Here is an 18,062-nt window from a genome sequence, read left to right as displayed (position 1 = left end):
TCACAAGCGGAATGCGACTTTGCTTAGTACGCTTCACTTCCCTGTCCATGATTTCAACTGGTTCTGTAACACTCGTGTTTCTATCCTAGGCATTAATATTAAGGTGATAGTCTAGGTTAACCTTTGTAACTCATTTTGAAGAAATGAAAAATGAATTAGGTGAATTCTATGTGTTTTATGTGTTTTATGCTTAATTACTATGAGTTAATTAATTAAGAATAAAAATGGGCGTCAAAAATAAATATTAGATAAATCCGATATCTATTAAGAAAGTTGTAGTGGTCGTGACAAGGATTACGGATATATAAAGAATGCCGAAATCCGAGTTGTAACGAAGAAGTTATGACCTGTCAAAGTTTCACGACAAAACCGGCACGGTGCTGAATGTCGTAAAAAGTGAGTTTTTGATAAACTACTTTTTAGCCTTAGTAATCTAAGCGAAACTCGTAGTGTTCGTCAAACCAAGAGTAGGTATAAAAAGAACACCCAAATCTGACTTCGTATGAGGAAGTTATGATTTTTCGATATTTTAGCTTAGCAGTAGACAACTAAAAACTCGAATTTTAGATCGAATGATTTTTAGCCGACACGACCTAAATGAGAATCGAAGGTCTCGTAAATAGTAGCACAACGGAAAAAAAGTCTGATGAAAACGGACGTCGGATGAAGAAGTTATGAATTTTTAACGGATTTCCTGTCCCGATCTGTTAAAAATAATAATATAAAAATTAAAATCAAAATTAGCCGACGAAGTCTAATAGGAAAGTTGTAGAGCGTAATTTTACCTACGCGTGCATATAAAGAACGTCAAAAACGGAGCTCGTATGCGAAAGTTATGGATTTTAGAAGTTTTTGCACAAAAATCGAGAAAATTCGCATAGTCACGTTTTTGCCACGTCACCCTCGCTTAGAACGTGCCACGTGTCCGAAATCAGTGAGTCATGCGAGCTACATGGAGAAATCTGCTGAGTCATCCGAAGACGTGTCGCGATCCTTCCGAGTCTGAAGCCGCGGTCCATTAAGAATCCGACGCGTGCCCTTTGGTGCGTGTTCGAACCCTCGCAAGGCTGCCACGAACCATCCCTACTTCGAACCTAGACCTCGGTCCAGTAAGAAGAGGACAACAAGCCTTCGCACGTGCAGCCCTCGTGCGAGCCATCCCCCTGCGAGCTTCGGATCTGCGACGTGTGGCTCCTTCTCAATCATTGGATCAGGAGGCTCGCTCCTATAAATAGGAGGGTGTGAGACCTCCCGGGTATATTTTGGAAAAGTGACAATTTTAGCCCCTAAACTCATATTTCTTTCATATTAACATCCCCCGAAGCCCCGGTATCGATTATAACCCCCGGAATACGCCACGAAGTGCCCGTGAAGCCCGGAAAATTTATCTTTTCGGTTTCGAAGCCCGACCTTTGCAGAGCCCGGTTTCTCAATAAAACTCCCGGTTTTATTAGAAACGAACGTTTTAGGAAACGAATTGCTGCCCGATTATCATCGAATCATGTGAGTGTGTAGTTACTTTCACTTTACACATAGATATGAAGTATTTAGATTAAAATGCGTGTTATGTGTAAATATGTTAGTTGTTTATTTGAGGTGACTGTTGAATAGATGTTTTATAAAAGTTTTAAACTGTATATGTATTTTATCTACAAATATGTTGGGTAGAACATGGGTAGACAAAATAGTCGGTAGGTGTTAAAATGATGAGAGGCCTCGGTGTCGGTGTTGTTGTTGGTGTTGTTTTAGTCGTCTAGCGGAGTATAGATGACGATCACGTACCTTTCTAGACAGTCCAGTGGTACACTAGCAAGTTCGCAACTTGTAGGTGTTGATGAACTAAATGTTCATTGGTGTACTCCAATCCCCCTCATCGTTGCCTTTAGGACATGTATGGATGAGGAGTCCCCTTAGCAGTAGTGTCCAACCCGATGATAATCCTTAGGCTAAGTCCCTTGTGTTAGGTGTTTAGGGACGTAAAGTGAGGACAATGGGAATGGGTAATCAAGGTTATTGTTGATTGGTGAACTTAATAAGTTATTATTATTGTGGGTTGAAAACCCTATATGCTCACCAGGCTCCCAAGCCTGACCTACTCAGCTTTTTATGATTACAGGTAATGGACCCCGAGCATAGTCGGAGGATGATGAGAGATTTTTGGATTATAGGCCAGTAGTTGTAAATAACTGTTGAAAGGCTTATAATGTCTTGTTTATGCTTTTGATATGTATCGGAACATGACATCCCGAGGTTTTGATATATATGGAAAATATATACCTTCTTAAAGAAGGGTTTTGATAAACTTTTATCAGGTTTTATTTTGGGGACCTATTCCGCAACATCTTTTGAAAAGATTTCTCTGATTTTATTTTAAAAAGCATAAATTAAATCGGTCTTTTCTGGCCGAGAAATTAGGGGATGTCACAGGTTCCTCGATGAACAGGAGATTCTCGTTGATTTCGATTTCTTCCAATGGGATGACAAGAGTTTCGTCGGATAAACACTTCTTCAAATTGGAAACATGGAACACGGGGTGTACACTGCTGAGCTCACCAGGTAGCTGCAGCCTATAGGCCACTGGACCGATTCGGACAAGAATCTCGAATGGCCCAATGTACCGTGGGTTTAGTTTTCCCCGTTTCCCGAAACGAATCACCCCTTTCCAGGGAGAAACCTTTAGCAACACCCGATCCCCGACTTGAAATTCCAAGGGCTTTCGCCGTTTATCAGCATAGCTCTTCTGTCGGTCTCGTGATGCTTCAAGTCGAGCTCTGATTTGAACTATCTTCTCTGTCGTCTCACGTATGATTTCCGGTCCTGTTAATGCATGGTTTGGTGTCTGTCCTCTTGCTAGCTGAGTGTCACCTACCTCAGCCCAACACAACGGTGATCTACATTTACGACCATATAATGCTTCGAAGGGAGCAACTTTGATGCTTGTGTGATAACTGTTGTTGTACAAAAACTCAATTAAAGGCAAGTGGATATCCCACAACCTTCCAAAGTCTATCACACATGCTCGAAGCATATCTTCAAGCGTTTGAATGGTTCGCTCACTTTGACCATCCGTTTGTGGGTGGTAAGCAGTGCTCATGTCGAGTTGTGTTCCCATAGCCTTTTGAAGTTTTTGCCAAAAGCGTGAAGTGAATATACTATCCCGATCTAAGATGATAGATTTAGGCACTCCATGGAGTCTCACAATTTCCTTGTTGTAGATTCTTGTTAGTCGCTCCATCTTGTATGTCTCCTTTATTGGCAGGAAATGGGCGGATTTTGTCAACCTATCAACTATTACCCATATGGCATCCATTCCATCAGTTTTCTTGGGTAATTTGGTCACAAAGTCCATGGTAATCCTTTTCCATTTCCACTCGGGTATTACCGGCTGTTGTAATAGTCCCGGGGGCTTTTGATACTCTACCTTCACTTTAGCACAAGTGATGCACTTGCCAACGTAAGTGGCAATTTATGCCTTCATGTTAGGCTACCAATAATATTGCTTGATATCCAGGTACATCTTATCTGAACCCGGATGGATAGAGTATCGTGTCTTATGAGCCTCATTCATGACTACCTCTCTGAATCCCCCAAGTTTAGGGACCCAAATTCGGTTCATGAAATAATAGGTTCCTTCCTCTTTGACTTCGAAGTTCCTTTCCATTCCACGTAACGCTTCGCTGGTTCTGTTTTCTGTCTTCATGGCATCGGACTGGGCTTCTTTGACTTGCGAGATTAGATGTGATTGAATGGTTATTGAAAGAGTTTTCACACGACGATTTGAGTATTCTTTCCGACTCAAGGCATCAGCTACCACGTTAGCCTTGCCTGGGTGGTACTTGATTTCTCACTCATAATCGTTTAGCAGCTCAACCCATTTTCGCTGCCTCATGTTTAACTCCTTTTGATTTAAAATGTGTTGGAGGCTCTTGTGGTCAGTGAAAATGGTGCACTTCGTACCATAAAGGTAGTGCCTCCAAATCTTCAAAGCAAAGACCACAGCTCCCAATTCGAGATCATGGGTGGTATAATTCACCTCATGTGTCTTTAGTTGCCGGGATGCACAACCTATCACCTTCCCACGCTGCATGAGTACACAACCTAAACCCTGATTCGAAGCATCGCAGTAAACTACGAAGTCCTTGGTTCCCTCTGGTAATGATAGTACTGGCGCACTATAGAGAGCTCGTTTTAGAGTTCAGAAGGCAACCTCCTGCTTTTCTGTCCATTCAAATGGTACGCATTTTTTTGTAAGCATGGTAAGTGGCTTGGCTGTTCTTGAGAAGTTCTTAATGAATCTTCTGTAATAGCCTGCGAGACCCAGAAATTGACGAATTTATGTGGGTGTCGGTGGGATTGCCCATCCTTCAATGGCTTTGATCTTAGAAGGGTCCACATGTATCCCTTCTTGGCTGACAACATGACCTAAAAAGTTTACGCTACGGAACCAGAACTCACACTTCGAGAGTTTTGTGTATAACTTTTCAGCTCGCAGGGTTTCCAAGATTTGTCGGAGGTGTCGACTATGTTCCTCTTCGCTTCGAGAATAAACCAGAATATCGTCGATGAAATCGATAACAAAATTGTCGAGGAATGGTCGGCAAACTCGATTCATCAGGTCCATAAATGCGGCAGGGGCATTCGTTAGACCGAAGGGCATTACAACAAATTCATAATGTCCATAGCGAGTTCGGAAAGCGGTCTTGGGGATATCCTCTTCCCGGACCTTGAGTTGGTGGTAGACGGATCGCAGATCTATCTTAGAGAAGTAATTTGCTCCCTGAAGCTGGTCCAATAGATCATCGGTTCGTGGAAGTGGGTAGCGATTTTTGATAGTGAGCTTATTCAGTTCTCTATAATCGATACACATCCTAAAGGATCTGTCCTTCTTCTTAACAAAAAGGACCGGAGCTCCCCAGGGTGAGAAGCTAGGTCGGATGAATCCTTTGCTCAAGAGTTCGCCGAGTTGGCTTGACAGTTCTTGCATCTCCGCAGGAGCCAACCTATAGGGCGATTTGGCGATGGGTGTAGCTCCTGGGACAAGGTCGATTCGGAACTCGACTTGTCTTTCTGGGGGTATCCCGGAAGATCTTCAGGAAAGATGTCAGGGAAATCGCAAGCCACTTGGATGTCTCGGATATTGATCCCTTCCTTGGATTTATCCACGATGTGAGCCTGAATACAAAGTCCTTCTTTTGTAGACACTTATGTGCCTTAATACATGAGATAAGACGAAGGTTCGTACTAGGTTTGTCTCCGTATATAATTAGGGTTTCGTGGTTAGGGAGATGAAGGCGAACGGTCTTCTCGCGACACATAATTTCGGCATGATGGGGGCTCAACCAATCCATGCCGATAATCACATCAAAACTCCTAATAGTTATAGGCATCAAGTTTATTTGAAATGCGTGGTGATTTAAGGTTAGGGTACATCCTACGTAGATTTCCCCAGTTGATTCTGTTTTCCCATTAGCCATTTCCACCGTAAAGGTGTCATTAAGCTTTTGGGGTTGTTGTTTTAGCAAATGTTTGAACTTATTACTCACAAAACTCCACTCTGCCCCGGTATCAAACAGGATGCATGCATATGAGTTGTTAAGGAGAAACGTACCAGTGACAACAGCGGGATCCTGAACCGCTTCTCCTTGACCCATGGTCAACACTCTCCATGCTCCTCCATTCACTTGGTTGTTGACATTGGGGCAGTTTCGATGGAAATGCCCAGTCCTTCCACATCCATAACAGGTGTGGCTAGCCCCAGCGTTGTTGCCGTTGTTGTTGTTGTTGCGGTTGTTGTTGTTGTTTCCTTGTTGCTGGTTCTGGGGAGGATATGTCCTACAGTATTTTTCCGTGAGACCCTTTCGGTTGCAACTGGTACATTGCATCTCCCTACATTCACCATTGTGATGGAGATTGCACTTGTTGCACTTTGGGAGATTTCTGGAATACTGCTTAGGGGCACTTGGGGTGGATGAGGCCGGAGCATGTGGTGCGGAGGGAACTTGGGTGGTTGCAACATGAACTGTTACTGTTTGTTGTTTCTTTGACGACTCTGAGCCTTGTCGTCCCTTCCTCTTGTTATTCTTTCCTTTCTTGTTATCACTCTCCTTCTTGCTTTCAGTTTCCCCTGCTTTCTCGCCCTTCTTATTGTTGTGGTCGTATAACTTTTTGGCCAACCTCTTGGCACTGTCAAAGGTTTTAGGATTTGCGGCTATCACGTTTCCTTGAATTGGGGGAATTAATCCCCAGATGAATCGTTCGATTTTCTTCCCTTCCGAAGTAATCATGCCAGGGCACAACAGAGACAGTTCACTAAACCTTGATATGTAGGCATCGATGTCGGAATTTCGGACAGTGAGATTCCATAATTCTTGCTCCATTTTCTGAACCTCGCCACGCGGGCAGTATTCAGCCATCAGCATTTCCTTCAATTTCGTCCATGGCATGGCATTAGCCACCGGAAGAGTCATAGCCTCCACATGTCCATTCCATCAGGTGAGAGCGTGATCAAAAAATATACATGCTGCAAACTTCACCTTGATTTCTTCAGGGCATCCGCATATCTCGAACACTGATTCCACCTTTTCAATCCATCTCTGCAGGGTTATCATTCCCCCTGTGTTATTAAAGGTCTGTGGTTTGGCGTTGGTGAAATCTTTGTAAGAGCATGTCTTGGTAGGTCCTTGGTTCATCCCGTTGTTTGAACTTCTGGCCCCCTGCCCGTTGCCTCCACCATTGTTCCCATTGTAGATCTGCGCCAGTGCCGCTGTGACTGCAGCAGATACAGCTGCTTGAAATGCAACTGAGTTGATTTATGGTGGTGTCGGTGGTTGATTGTTTCCACGGTTTGGTCTTTGCGGCATTTTGCTGTTATGGAACAGAAAGATGTTGAGTACGTATTGTATTTAAGTTGGAACCGTGAATCGATTGAGCATCAAAGTGATTCCATATATTTACACCAAACAATAAGAATGTAAAACACATAGCAGATAACAACATCACGATAAAACACATAATATTTTCCACTAATAATATCCGTACTTTGATACATGAAAATTTGCCCGAAAGAGCATACATAAGGGTACAAAATTCTGCAGCATAACGACTCTATTAGTAGTGTAATCACTTAAACATGGAGTCGGTAGTACATAACATGGTAAGCATAAGAGAACGTAGCACTAGTAGGGGGGTCTACTGGTCCTAAACACACTAGAAGGCGCCCAACGGCAGCAGCGAAATCATATTTCGAAATGTTGTGCCAACATCTGGGCCATCTCAGTCATCTCCCCGATGACTTCATCCCTTTCTAGTTCAGCCTGTACCGCTCGTGCCTCCATGGGAAATAGTTGTTGCCGTAGTGCGGCGGCCTCTGCCTCCGGAGAACGATCCTCTCCCACGGGATTTCCTGGTGGGGCAGGGTGGTCCTGATGAGTCTCGTCGGTAGGTGGTTTGACGGAGGCTGCCTCTGTGTCTCTTTCCTCCTCAATGTCATCATCGGTCCCCTCAAACTTGTAGTCCGTATCCGTGTACTCGTCGGGACCAATGTCGTGTGTTGCCTCTTGTCCTTCCTCGAGGTCATCTTCGATCATTCCGTGGGCCACCAAGGCCTGGTGAAACTGAATGTCTTGATGCTCCTCTTCCATGATGACTGTGATGGGGAACACGTAAGGAGGGTATATAAATAAACCATTATTATTCCTAAGATATATTTTTTTTTTGTTATTGTAATTGGTTTGATGTTCTCCTCTTGGTTAACTAAAGGGTATGCCTTAGGTTTATTGACCATCGTGATCGCTCCAGGGCATGCGATAGTTGTATTCTGAAGGAAATGTAGTTGATCAGGCTACATTCATTCCTAATACAACTGTGAACAGTCCTGGCCTAACCGAGATGTCAGGATTTTTCCCAATGTCTTATTTGAATTGTTATTATGTTCATTTTTCTAAGTCGCACAAGTAATAGTGTTTCTTATTATGTTTTATTCATTTTGTTCAGAGTTATTTAGTCCCTCTTTGGGTTTATAGTTGTATATCAATGTGTGGTTAGATATGCCAGTTCACTATAAACAGAGCTCTGATACCAACCTGTCACACCCCTGAACCAGACGGCGGAAACGTCCGAGGGCTCGTGTGACTTAAATTGAAATATCATCACAATGAATATACATGAAACATAACATAAACATCACCATGCATTAATACATTACAACCGTCATTATTCACATCCAGTACATTGTTTACATTACATAATCCCAAAAATAAATTGTTTATCAAATGACATCACACAAAAGACATTCAGACACATGCTTGATAATTCTTCATTCTAACGGTTACCTGAGAACACAAGTTATTTTGAAAACGGTCAACATATATAATGTTGGTGAGTTCATAAGCAGGTTTGATATGAAAATGTTTTGTATTGCTTGTAAAACCCATAAAATCCGATATTTTCTTAAACAGAAATTGTTTACGAAAAAGGTGTGATGATCCATAAGTATACATGTAAATGATTTCAAAACATGCAAAGGTGAAATGTTTCTCGTAATAGTTTCTTGTATTACAGTTGTTGTAAGTAAAAGTGAATAATGTTGTTCCCCTGGAAAACCCGATGTTTTCCGATATAAATAGTATGATAGTTTTGTATTATTGTATCGTCATAGCACATCAACATGATTTCCCAATGATTACTTAGATGGTAATGGATCTCTATGTGAGTCGTTATAACCATGCATAATAATGACTAATTCGCCTGTCTTGGGATTCTAGTGAATGCCGGTATCGAATTAAGATTTTGTCAACCTAGACTGGCCGAGTCTAACTGTAGCGAACAACTTAGGTGTGGGGGAGTCACCCCCGTATAGATCTATACACAAACTCTCGCTCTCCCTCCAGGAGACTTTGATTATAACTACAGACTACGACCGACACTTATTGGTGTCGCCCGTTATTTCTCACTAATCCAAAAGAAATTGTATAACATTGTTTCACGACCCGATTTATGTTTACTTGAATAAAGGTAAGCCTAACAGACGAAGAGAAGAGGACTACGGAGGCCCACTAACTTTGTATGTTATTACAGGCTGTCGAGTATGCTACGGACACGTTATAGCCCATTAAGCATATTATAAAGGTTTAAGGTCTTATTAGCAATATAAGTGGACCATTAAGGTCCAATAGTATGTTAAAGCTAATAAAGGCCCACTGGGTATGTAATTGGGTCACCGGAAGCCCAATATACATGTGTGATTATATTGGGCCCAATAATCAGGATATTGGGCCATAAAAGCCCAATAGCACGAATACAAGATATTTGAGCCCAATCATTGAATCATTTATAATTTATTGATCTTAAGTTCGTAATTTAGCTGTTTGTTGTAAGTGAGATGTTTATTCGAAGTGTTAAAATATTTTGACGTTTGATTTATAACGAAGCTTGGTTATACGTATATATATATATATATATATATATATATATATATATATATATATATATATATATATATATTTAAAACCATGCGTTATAAACTTAATATTTTTAGCCCAATAATTTAATATTTGTCTACTTGGCCCAAAAACATTTAGTTTGACCAATTCAGCCCCTTAATCTATAAAAATGGCACTTTTAGTCCCTTTTTATGAAAATTGACATTTTTGGTCCTTAAACCGTTTTTCTTGACATTTTAGACCCAAACTTTATTTAAATAATAATTTCAGCCCAAAAATATTGTATTTGTCATTTCCAGCCCTTAATTGTAAAAATGTTTACACTTTTGGCTCAAATTTCGTAAGTTTTACAATTTTGACACCAAAATCAAAAACTTTGCATTTTTACTCCAATTTTTGCATCAAACTCAATTTCAACCCCTAAAAATAGTTTATTCATGTTTTAGACTCATAGTTTGTTAAGTTTTCCAATTCAGCCCCTCAACATTTCAGTTTTTAGCAACTTTGCGCCCAAAAACTCGTGAGGCCCAAATTAAAGCCCAATAAGCTAAAACTTATGTTTTTGACCCCTAGAAAAGTGTTATTTTCATAAAAGTTAGATTTCTATGTAAATAATACCATTTTATCCTTATAAAACCGAAAATTACATATTTTACCCAAACTTTGATTATTTTTGCAAAAATGACACTTAAAAGGACTTTGACTTTGTTTTCACTTCTTAAGCCTAAAGATCCTTATATCGTTGAAGTAAATTGTTTATTATGTACTTTGTTTATGTATTCTTCACACTTTAGCCATATATTTCAAAATTTAGCAAATAACATCATATTTTCACAACATAAATCAAAGAAATCACATATAACAACATACACACATAGATCAACACATGGTACTTGTGTTCTCCGCCAAAAAGAAGTAAAAACCGAAAACAATGGGGTATGAACTCACATTGGGTTTGTTGTTTTGGTTTTTGTGAAGAAAAGATGGAGGTTTCGGCCTTGATCACTTCTTGAAGAGAGTTTCGAATCCAAGATGATCTTTAGAAGCAAGAATTGGAAATACTTGATGAAGATCCTCAGAACTCTAGCAAAATTTCGAGATCTTGGAAGAAGGAGAGAATGATCTTTGAGAGTGTTTGGAGAGGATTTGGAGGGATGTGTGTGTGTGTTTGGTTCTCGGCCGAAGGAAGAAAATAGAGGGAGAAGAGAGAGGTGTGAGTTGATGGGTGCATGGGGAAGTGTAAGCCTTGCATGGATGTATGGTGGACAATAAGGAGGTGGCACCTCCTAAGTCAACCCTTATCACCATCCTCTTTTTCCTCTTCTTTTTGATGTTGGGCCGAGTTGGGCTTGGTAAAAGAAACATGGATTAACTTGGCCCACTTCTAGCCTAAGTTCGAAACTATGATATTCATAAAGGAGGTTTTCGGCCCATTAGGTTTCTTTGGATGGTTCACGGCCTATATTGTATAAAAGAATGAGTTTTATGGCCCATTAGGGCTAATTAGATTTGTTATGGCCCAAGAAGGTTAATTAGGCTAGTTATGGCCCAATAAGGCTTATTGGAGAAGTTTATTCCATTTTAGGCCTAATATGGCCTAAAATGTCCATTCTTATGAAGGTGGGTTGAATTAGAGCCCAATTAAGAGTTCTAAGCCCAAACTAGTCAAATTGGAGACTTATTGGGCCATTTGGCCCAATAAGAAAATCCTAGTCCACATTAGACTTAAACCGGGATTTTTAGGGTTTCCAATCTTTTGTTGACTATTTAAAGTGTTTGCATAGAGTGATTGATGGAACTTTGGTGTTATTGAATAAACATCATGCATACTTTCAAGTTTTAGTCACAAATGTTATCATTGTTAATGTTTAGAAAAGCATTAGAATTCCTAGTTGTGACATCATCCCCCCGTTAGAGGGAATTTCGTCCCGAAATTCTTTTTAAAGCTAGATTTGAGAATGCGAGAATAGGTGAGGGTACTTTGCTTCATCTGGTATTCGCGTTCCCATGTGAATTCCGGTCCACGCTTTGCGTTCTACCGAACTTTCACAATCGGAATGCGACTTTGCTTAGTACGCTTCACTTCCCTGTCCATGATTTCAACTGGTTCCTCGATGAACAGGAGATTCTCGTTGATTTCGATTTCTTCCAATAGGATGACAAGAGTTCAAGGGCTTTCGCCGTTTATCAGCATAGCTCTTCTGTCGGTCTCGTGATGCTTCAAGTCGAGCTCTGATTTGACCTATCTTCTTTGTCGTCTCACGTATGATTTCCGGTCCTGTTAATGCATGGTTTGGTGTCTGTCCTCTTGCTAGCTGAGTGTCACCTACCTCAGCCCAACACAACGGTGATCTACATTTACGACCATATAATGCTTCGAAGGGAGCAACTTTGATGCTTGTGTGATAACTGTTGTTGTACGAAAACTCAATTAAAGGCAAGTGGATATCCCACAACCTTCCAAAGTCTATCACACATGCTCGAAGCATATATTCAAGCGTTTGAATGGTTCGCTCACTTTGACCATCCGTTTGTGGGTGGTAAGCAGTGCTCATGTCGAGTTGTGTTCCCCTAGCCTTTTGAAGTGTTTGCCAAAAGCGTGAAGTGAATATACTATCCCGATCTAAGATGATAGATTTAGGCACTCCATGGAGTCTCACAATTTCCTTGATGTAGATTCTTGTTAGTCGCTCCATCTTGTATGTCTCCTTTATTGGCAGGAAATGGGCGGATTTTGTCAACCTATCAACTATTACCCAGGCATCCATTCCATCAGTTGTCTTGGGTAATTTGGTCACAAAGTCCATGGTAATCCTTTCCCATTTCCACTCGGGTATTACCGGCTGTTGTAATAGTCCCGAGGGCTTTTGATACTCTACCTTCACTTTAGCACAAGTGAGGCACTTGCTAACGTAAGTGGCAATTTCTGCCTTCATGTTAGGCTACCAATAATATTGCTTGATATCCAGGTACATCTTATCTGAACCCGGATGGATGGAGTATCGTGTCTTATGAGCCTCATTCATGACTACCTCTCTGAATCCCCCAAGTTTAGGGACCCAAATTCGGTTCATGAAATAATAGGTTCCTTCCTCCTTGACTTCGAAGTTCCTTTCCATTCCACGTAACGCTTCGTTGGTTCTGTTTTCTTTCTTCATGGCATCAGACTGGGCTTCTTTGATTTGCGAGATTAGATGTGATTGAATGGTTATCGAAAGAGTTTTCACATGACGATTTGAGTATTCTTTCCGACTCAAGGCATCAGCTACCACGTTAGCCTTGCCTGGGTGGTACTTGATTTTAAAACTCATAATCATTTAGCAGCTCAACCCATCTTCGCTGCCTCATGTTTAACTCCTTTTGATTTAAAATGTGTTGGAGGCTCTTGTGGTCAGTGAAAATAGTGCACTTCGTACCACAAAGGTAGTGCCTCCAAATCTTAAAAGCAAAGACCACAGCTCCCAATTCGAGATCATGGGTGGTATAATTCACCTCATGTGTCTTTAGTTGTCGGGATGCATAAGCTATCACCTTCCCACGCTGCATGAGTACACAGCCTAAACCCTGATTCGTAGCATCGTAGTAAACTACGAAGTCCTCAGTTCCCTCTGGTAATGATAGTACTGGCGCACTACAGAGAGCTCGTTTCAGAGTTCGGAAGGCAACCTCCTCCTTTTCTGTCCATTCAAATGGTACGCCTTTTTGTGTAAGCATGGTAAGTGGCTTGGCTGTTCTGGAGAAGTTCTGAATGAATCTTCTGTAATAGCCTGCAAGACCCAGAAATTGACGAATTGTTGTGGGTGTCGGTGGGACTGCCCATCCTTCAATGGCTTTGATCTTAGAAGGGTCCACATGTATCCCTTCTTGGCTGACAACATGACCTAAAAAGTTTACGCTACGGAGCCAGAAGTCACACTTAGAGAGTTTTGCATATAACTTTTCGGCTCGCAGGGTTTCCAAGATTTGTCGGAGGTGTCGACTATGTTCCTCTTCGCTTCGAGAATAAACCAGAATATCGTCGATGAAAACGATAACAAAATTGTCGAGGAATGGTCGGCAAACTCGATTCATCAGGTCCATAAATGCGGCAGGGGCACTCGTTAGACCGAAGGGCATTACAACAAATTCATAATGTCCATACCGAGTTCGGAAAGCGGTCTTGGGGATATCTTCTTCCCGGACCTTGAGTTGGTGGTAGCCGGATCGCAAATCTATCTTAGAGAAGTAATTTGCTCCCTGAAGCTGGTCGAATAGATCGTCGATTCGTGGAAGTGGGTAGCGATTTTTGATAGTGAGCTTATTCAGTTCTCTACAATCGATACACATCCTAAAGGATCCATCCTTCTTCTTAACAAAAAGGACCGGAGCTCCCCAGGGTGAGAAGCTAGGTCGGATGAATCCTTTGCTCAAGAGTTCGCCGAGTTGGCTTGACAGTTCTTGCATCTCCGCATGAGCCAACCTATAGGGCGATTTAGCGATGGGTGTAGCTCCTGGGACAAGGTCGATTCGGAACTCGACTTGTCTTTCTGGGGGTACCCCGTAAGATCTTCAGGAAAGATGTCAGGGAAATCGCAAGCCACTGGGATGTCTCGGATAATGATCTCTTCCTTGGATTTATCCACGATGTGAGCCAGAAATGCAAAGTCCTTCTTTTATAGACACTTCTATGCCTTAATACATGAGATAAGACGAAGGTTCGTACTGGGTTTGTCTCTGTATATAATTAGGGTTTCGTGGTTAAGGAGATGAAGGCGAACGACCTTCTTGCGACACATAATTTCGGCATGATGGGGGCTCAACCAATCCATGCCGATAATCACATCAAAACTCCTAATAGTTACAGGCATCAAGTTTAATTGAAATGTGTGGTGATTTAAGGTTAGGGTACATCCTACGTAGATTTCCCCAGTTGATTTTGTTTTCCCAGTAACCATTTCCACCGTAAAGGTTTCATTAAGCTTCTGGGGTTGTTGTTTTAGCAAATGTTTGAACTTATAACTCACAAAACTCCGCTCTGCCCCGGTATCAAACAGGATGCATGCATATGAGTTGTTAAGGAGAAACGTACCAGTGACAACAGCGGGATCCTGAACCGCTTCTCCTTGACCCATGGTCAGCACTCTCCATGCTCCTCCATTCGCTTGGTTGTTGACATTGGGGCAGTTTCGACGGAAATGCCCAGTCCTTCCACATCCATAACAGGTGTGGCTGGCCCCAACGTTGTTGCCGTTGTTGTTGTTATTGTTGCTGCGGTTGTTGTTGTTGTTTCCTTGTTGCTGGTTCTGGGGAGGATAGGTCCTACAGTATTTTTCCGAGTGACCCTTTCGGTTGCAACTGGTACATTGCATCTCCCTGCATTCACCATTGTGATGGAGATTGCACTTGTTGCACTTTGGGAGATTTCCGGAATACTGCTTAGGGGAACTTGGGGTGGATGAGGCTGGAGCATGTGGTGCGGAGGGAACTTGGGTGGTTGCAACATGAACTGTTACTGTTTGTTGTTTCTTTGACGACTCTGAGCCTTGTCGTCCCTTCCTCTTGTTATTCTTTCCTTTCTTGTTATCACTCTCTTTCTTGCTTTCAGTTTCCCCTGCTTTCTCGCCCTTCTTATTGTTGTGGTCGTACAACTTTTTGGCCAACCTCTTGGTACTGTCAAAGGTTTCAGGATTTGCGGCTATCACGTTTCCTTGAATTGGGGGAATTAATCCCCAGATGAATCGTTCGATTTTCTTCCCTTCCGAAGTAATCATGCCAGGGCACAACAGAGACAGTTCACTAAACCTTGATATGTAGGCATCGATGTCGGAGTTTCGGACAGTGAGATTCCATAACTCCTGCTCCATTTTCTGAACTTCGCCACGCGAGCAGTATTCAACCATCAGCATTTCCTTCAATTCCGTCCATGGCATGGCATTAGCCACCGGAAGAGTCATAGCCTCCACATGTCCATTCCACCAGGTGAGAGCTTGATCAACAAATGTACATGTTGCAAACTTCACCTTGACTTCTTCAGGGCATCCGCATATCTCGAACACCGATTCCACCTTTTCAATCCATCTCTTCAGGGTTATCATTCCCCCTGTGCCATTAAAGGTCTGTGGTTTGGCGTTGGTGAAATATTTGTAAGAGCATGTCTTGGTAGGTCCTTGGTTCATCTCGTTGTTTGAACTTTTGGCCCCCTGCCCGTTGCCTCCACCATTGTTCCCATTGTGGATCTGTGCCAGTGCCGCTGTGACTGCAGCAGATACAGCTGCTTGAAATGCAACTGAGTTGATTTCTGGTGGGGTCGGTGGTTGATTGTTTCCACGGTTTAGTCTTTGCGGCATCTTGCTGTTACGGAACAGAAAGATGTTGAGTACGTATTGTATTTAAGTTGGGAATTTTGTGAATCGATTGAGCATCAAAGTGATTCCATATATTTACACCAAACAATAAGAATGTAAAACACATAGCAGATAACAACATGACGATAAAACACATATTATTTTCCACTAATAATATCCGTACTTTGATACATGAAAATTTTCCCGAAAGAGCATACATAAGGCTACAAAGTTCGGCAGCATAACGACTCTATGAGTAGTGTAATCACTTAAACATGGAGTCGGTAGTACATAACATGGTAAGCATAAGAGAACGTAGCACTAGTAGGGGGGTCTACTGATCCTAAACACACTAGAAGGCGCCCAACGGCGGCAATGAAATCATATTCCGAAATGTTGTGCCAACATCTGGGCCATCTCAGTCATCTCCCCGATGACTTCATCCCTTTCTAGTTCAGCCTGTACCGTTCGTGCCTCCATGGCAAATAGTTGTTGCCGTAGTGCGGCGGCCTCTGCCTCCGGAGAACGATCCTCTCCCACGGGATTTCTTGGTGGGGCAGGGTGGTCCTGATGAGTCTTGTCGGTAGGTGGTTTGACGGAGGCTTCGTCTGTGTCTCTTTCCTCCTCCATGTCATCATCGGTCCCCTCAAACTTGTAGTCCGTATCTGTGTACTCGTCGGGCCCAATGCCGTATGCTGCCTCTTGTCCTTCCTCAGGGGCGTCTTCGATCATTCCGTGGGCCACCAAGGCCTGGTGAAACCGAATGCCTTGATGCTCCTCTTCCATGGTGACTGTGATGAGGAACACGTAAGGATGGTATATAAATAAACCATTATTATTCCTAAGATATTTTTTTTTGTTGTTATTGTAATTGGTTTGATGTTCTCCTCTTGGTTAACTAAAGGGTATGCCTTAGGTTTATTGACCATCGCGATCGCTCCAGGGCATGTGATAGTTGTATTCTGAAGGAAATGTAGTTAATCAGGCTACATTCATTCCTAATACAACTGTGAACAGTCCTGGCCTAACCGAGATGTCAGGATTTTTCCCAATGTCTTATTTGAATTGTTATTATGTTCATTTTTCTAAGTTGCACAAGTAATAGTGTTTATTATTATGTTTTATTCGTTTTGTTCAGAGTTATTTAGTCCCTTTTAGTGACATAAGAACATGGTTTGGCATGCGGAATTAAAGTTTGCACAATGAACATGGTGATTTGGGTGTTCAATAGATGTATTGATTATGTATTGTGTTACAAAAAAGGACATAGATCTACATCTACATAAATAACACACACTTACACACTCACTTTTACACCTCTGAAGCACACCTCTACAAGTGGTATGAACCCACTATTTATAGAGGTGTTTACATGTCTCTCTCTCACTCTCTATCACTCATGTGTCACAGGGCTAATACTCCACATGCAAGTGGGTTTTACAAAAGTCAAACAATTACAAAGTCAATCATGAATAACTTTGCACCCCAACATTCTCCCCCTCAAAGTTAGGAATGAATGATCCACTTCAAATCTTCCAAAATCGAGCAACTACACGGTTCGAGCCTCAAAGGTGACACATGTCGAAACGAACTTCAATCTTCAATTCTTCCATGATTCTTCAATTTGGGCTCTAGGATGTGAGACCATACAAACCGAGCATCAACGAATGATCACGAGCTTCTCAAACTCCAAATTGATCACCAAAAGTTGAGCATAAAGCACACCCCAAAAATCTTCAATAATTCCAAACCCATTTCGAATACATCATTTTCGAACTTCCAATTCCATCATCCCGTAAGCTTCGAAACTTCAAGATCACTTCGGTCTTCAAATCCGCGTAATATGAAAAATTCAAGTTCGAATTTCCATATAAAACTTCTCCCCCTTTTTATAATCGAAATTTGATTATAAAACTCCCAAGGAAAAAGAACGTGCTCTATTCGGAATTTTTCATGTCAAAACTCCCCCTTAACATGTGGCATAAACATTGTGCTTTAATCCGGAAAACCCAAAAAAATTCAGTTTTTAGCTTCGTTCACGGATCGCCTTTGACAAAATTTCTCAAAAATGGGTAGAAATTGTCAATTTCAAAATTCTGCAGTGACCCGGTGCGCCCAAAACAGCCAAAAATGCAAAACTCTCCCCTTTTCCAAAGCTGGGTAGAAAGCGTTAATTTGCATAAACTGCAGGGGCCTGAAATGTATTTTCTTCAATTTCTCAGAAACATAGTCCTTTTTCGAATTTAGGTATGAACCGCCAAACATTTGAAACCTCAGGGACTATTTTCGAATCTCACAA

This window comes from Lactuca virosa, chromosome 5, assembly GCF_052849685.1.
Source record: "Lactuca virosa cultivar CGN04683 chromosome 5, Lactuca_virosa_CGN04683_v6, whole genome shotgun sequence".
Taxonomy (NCBI): domain Eukaryota; kingdom Viridiplantae; phylum Streptophyta; class Magnoliopsida; order Asterales; family Asteraceae; genus Lactuca; species Lactuca virosa.
This window is presented reverse-complemented; position numbering follows the sequence as displayed.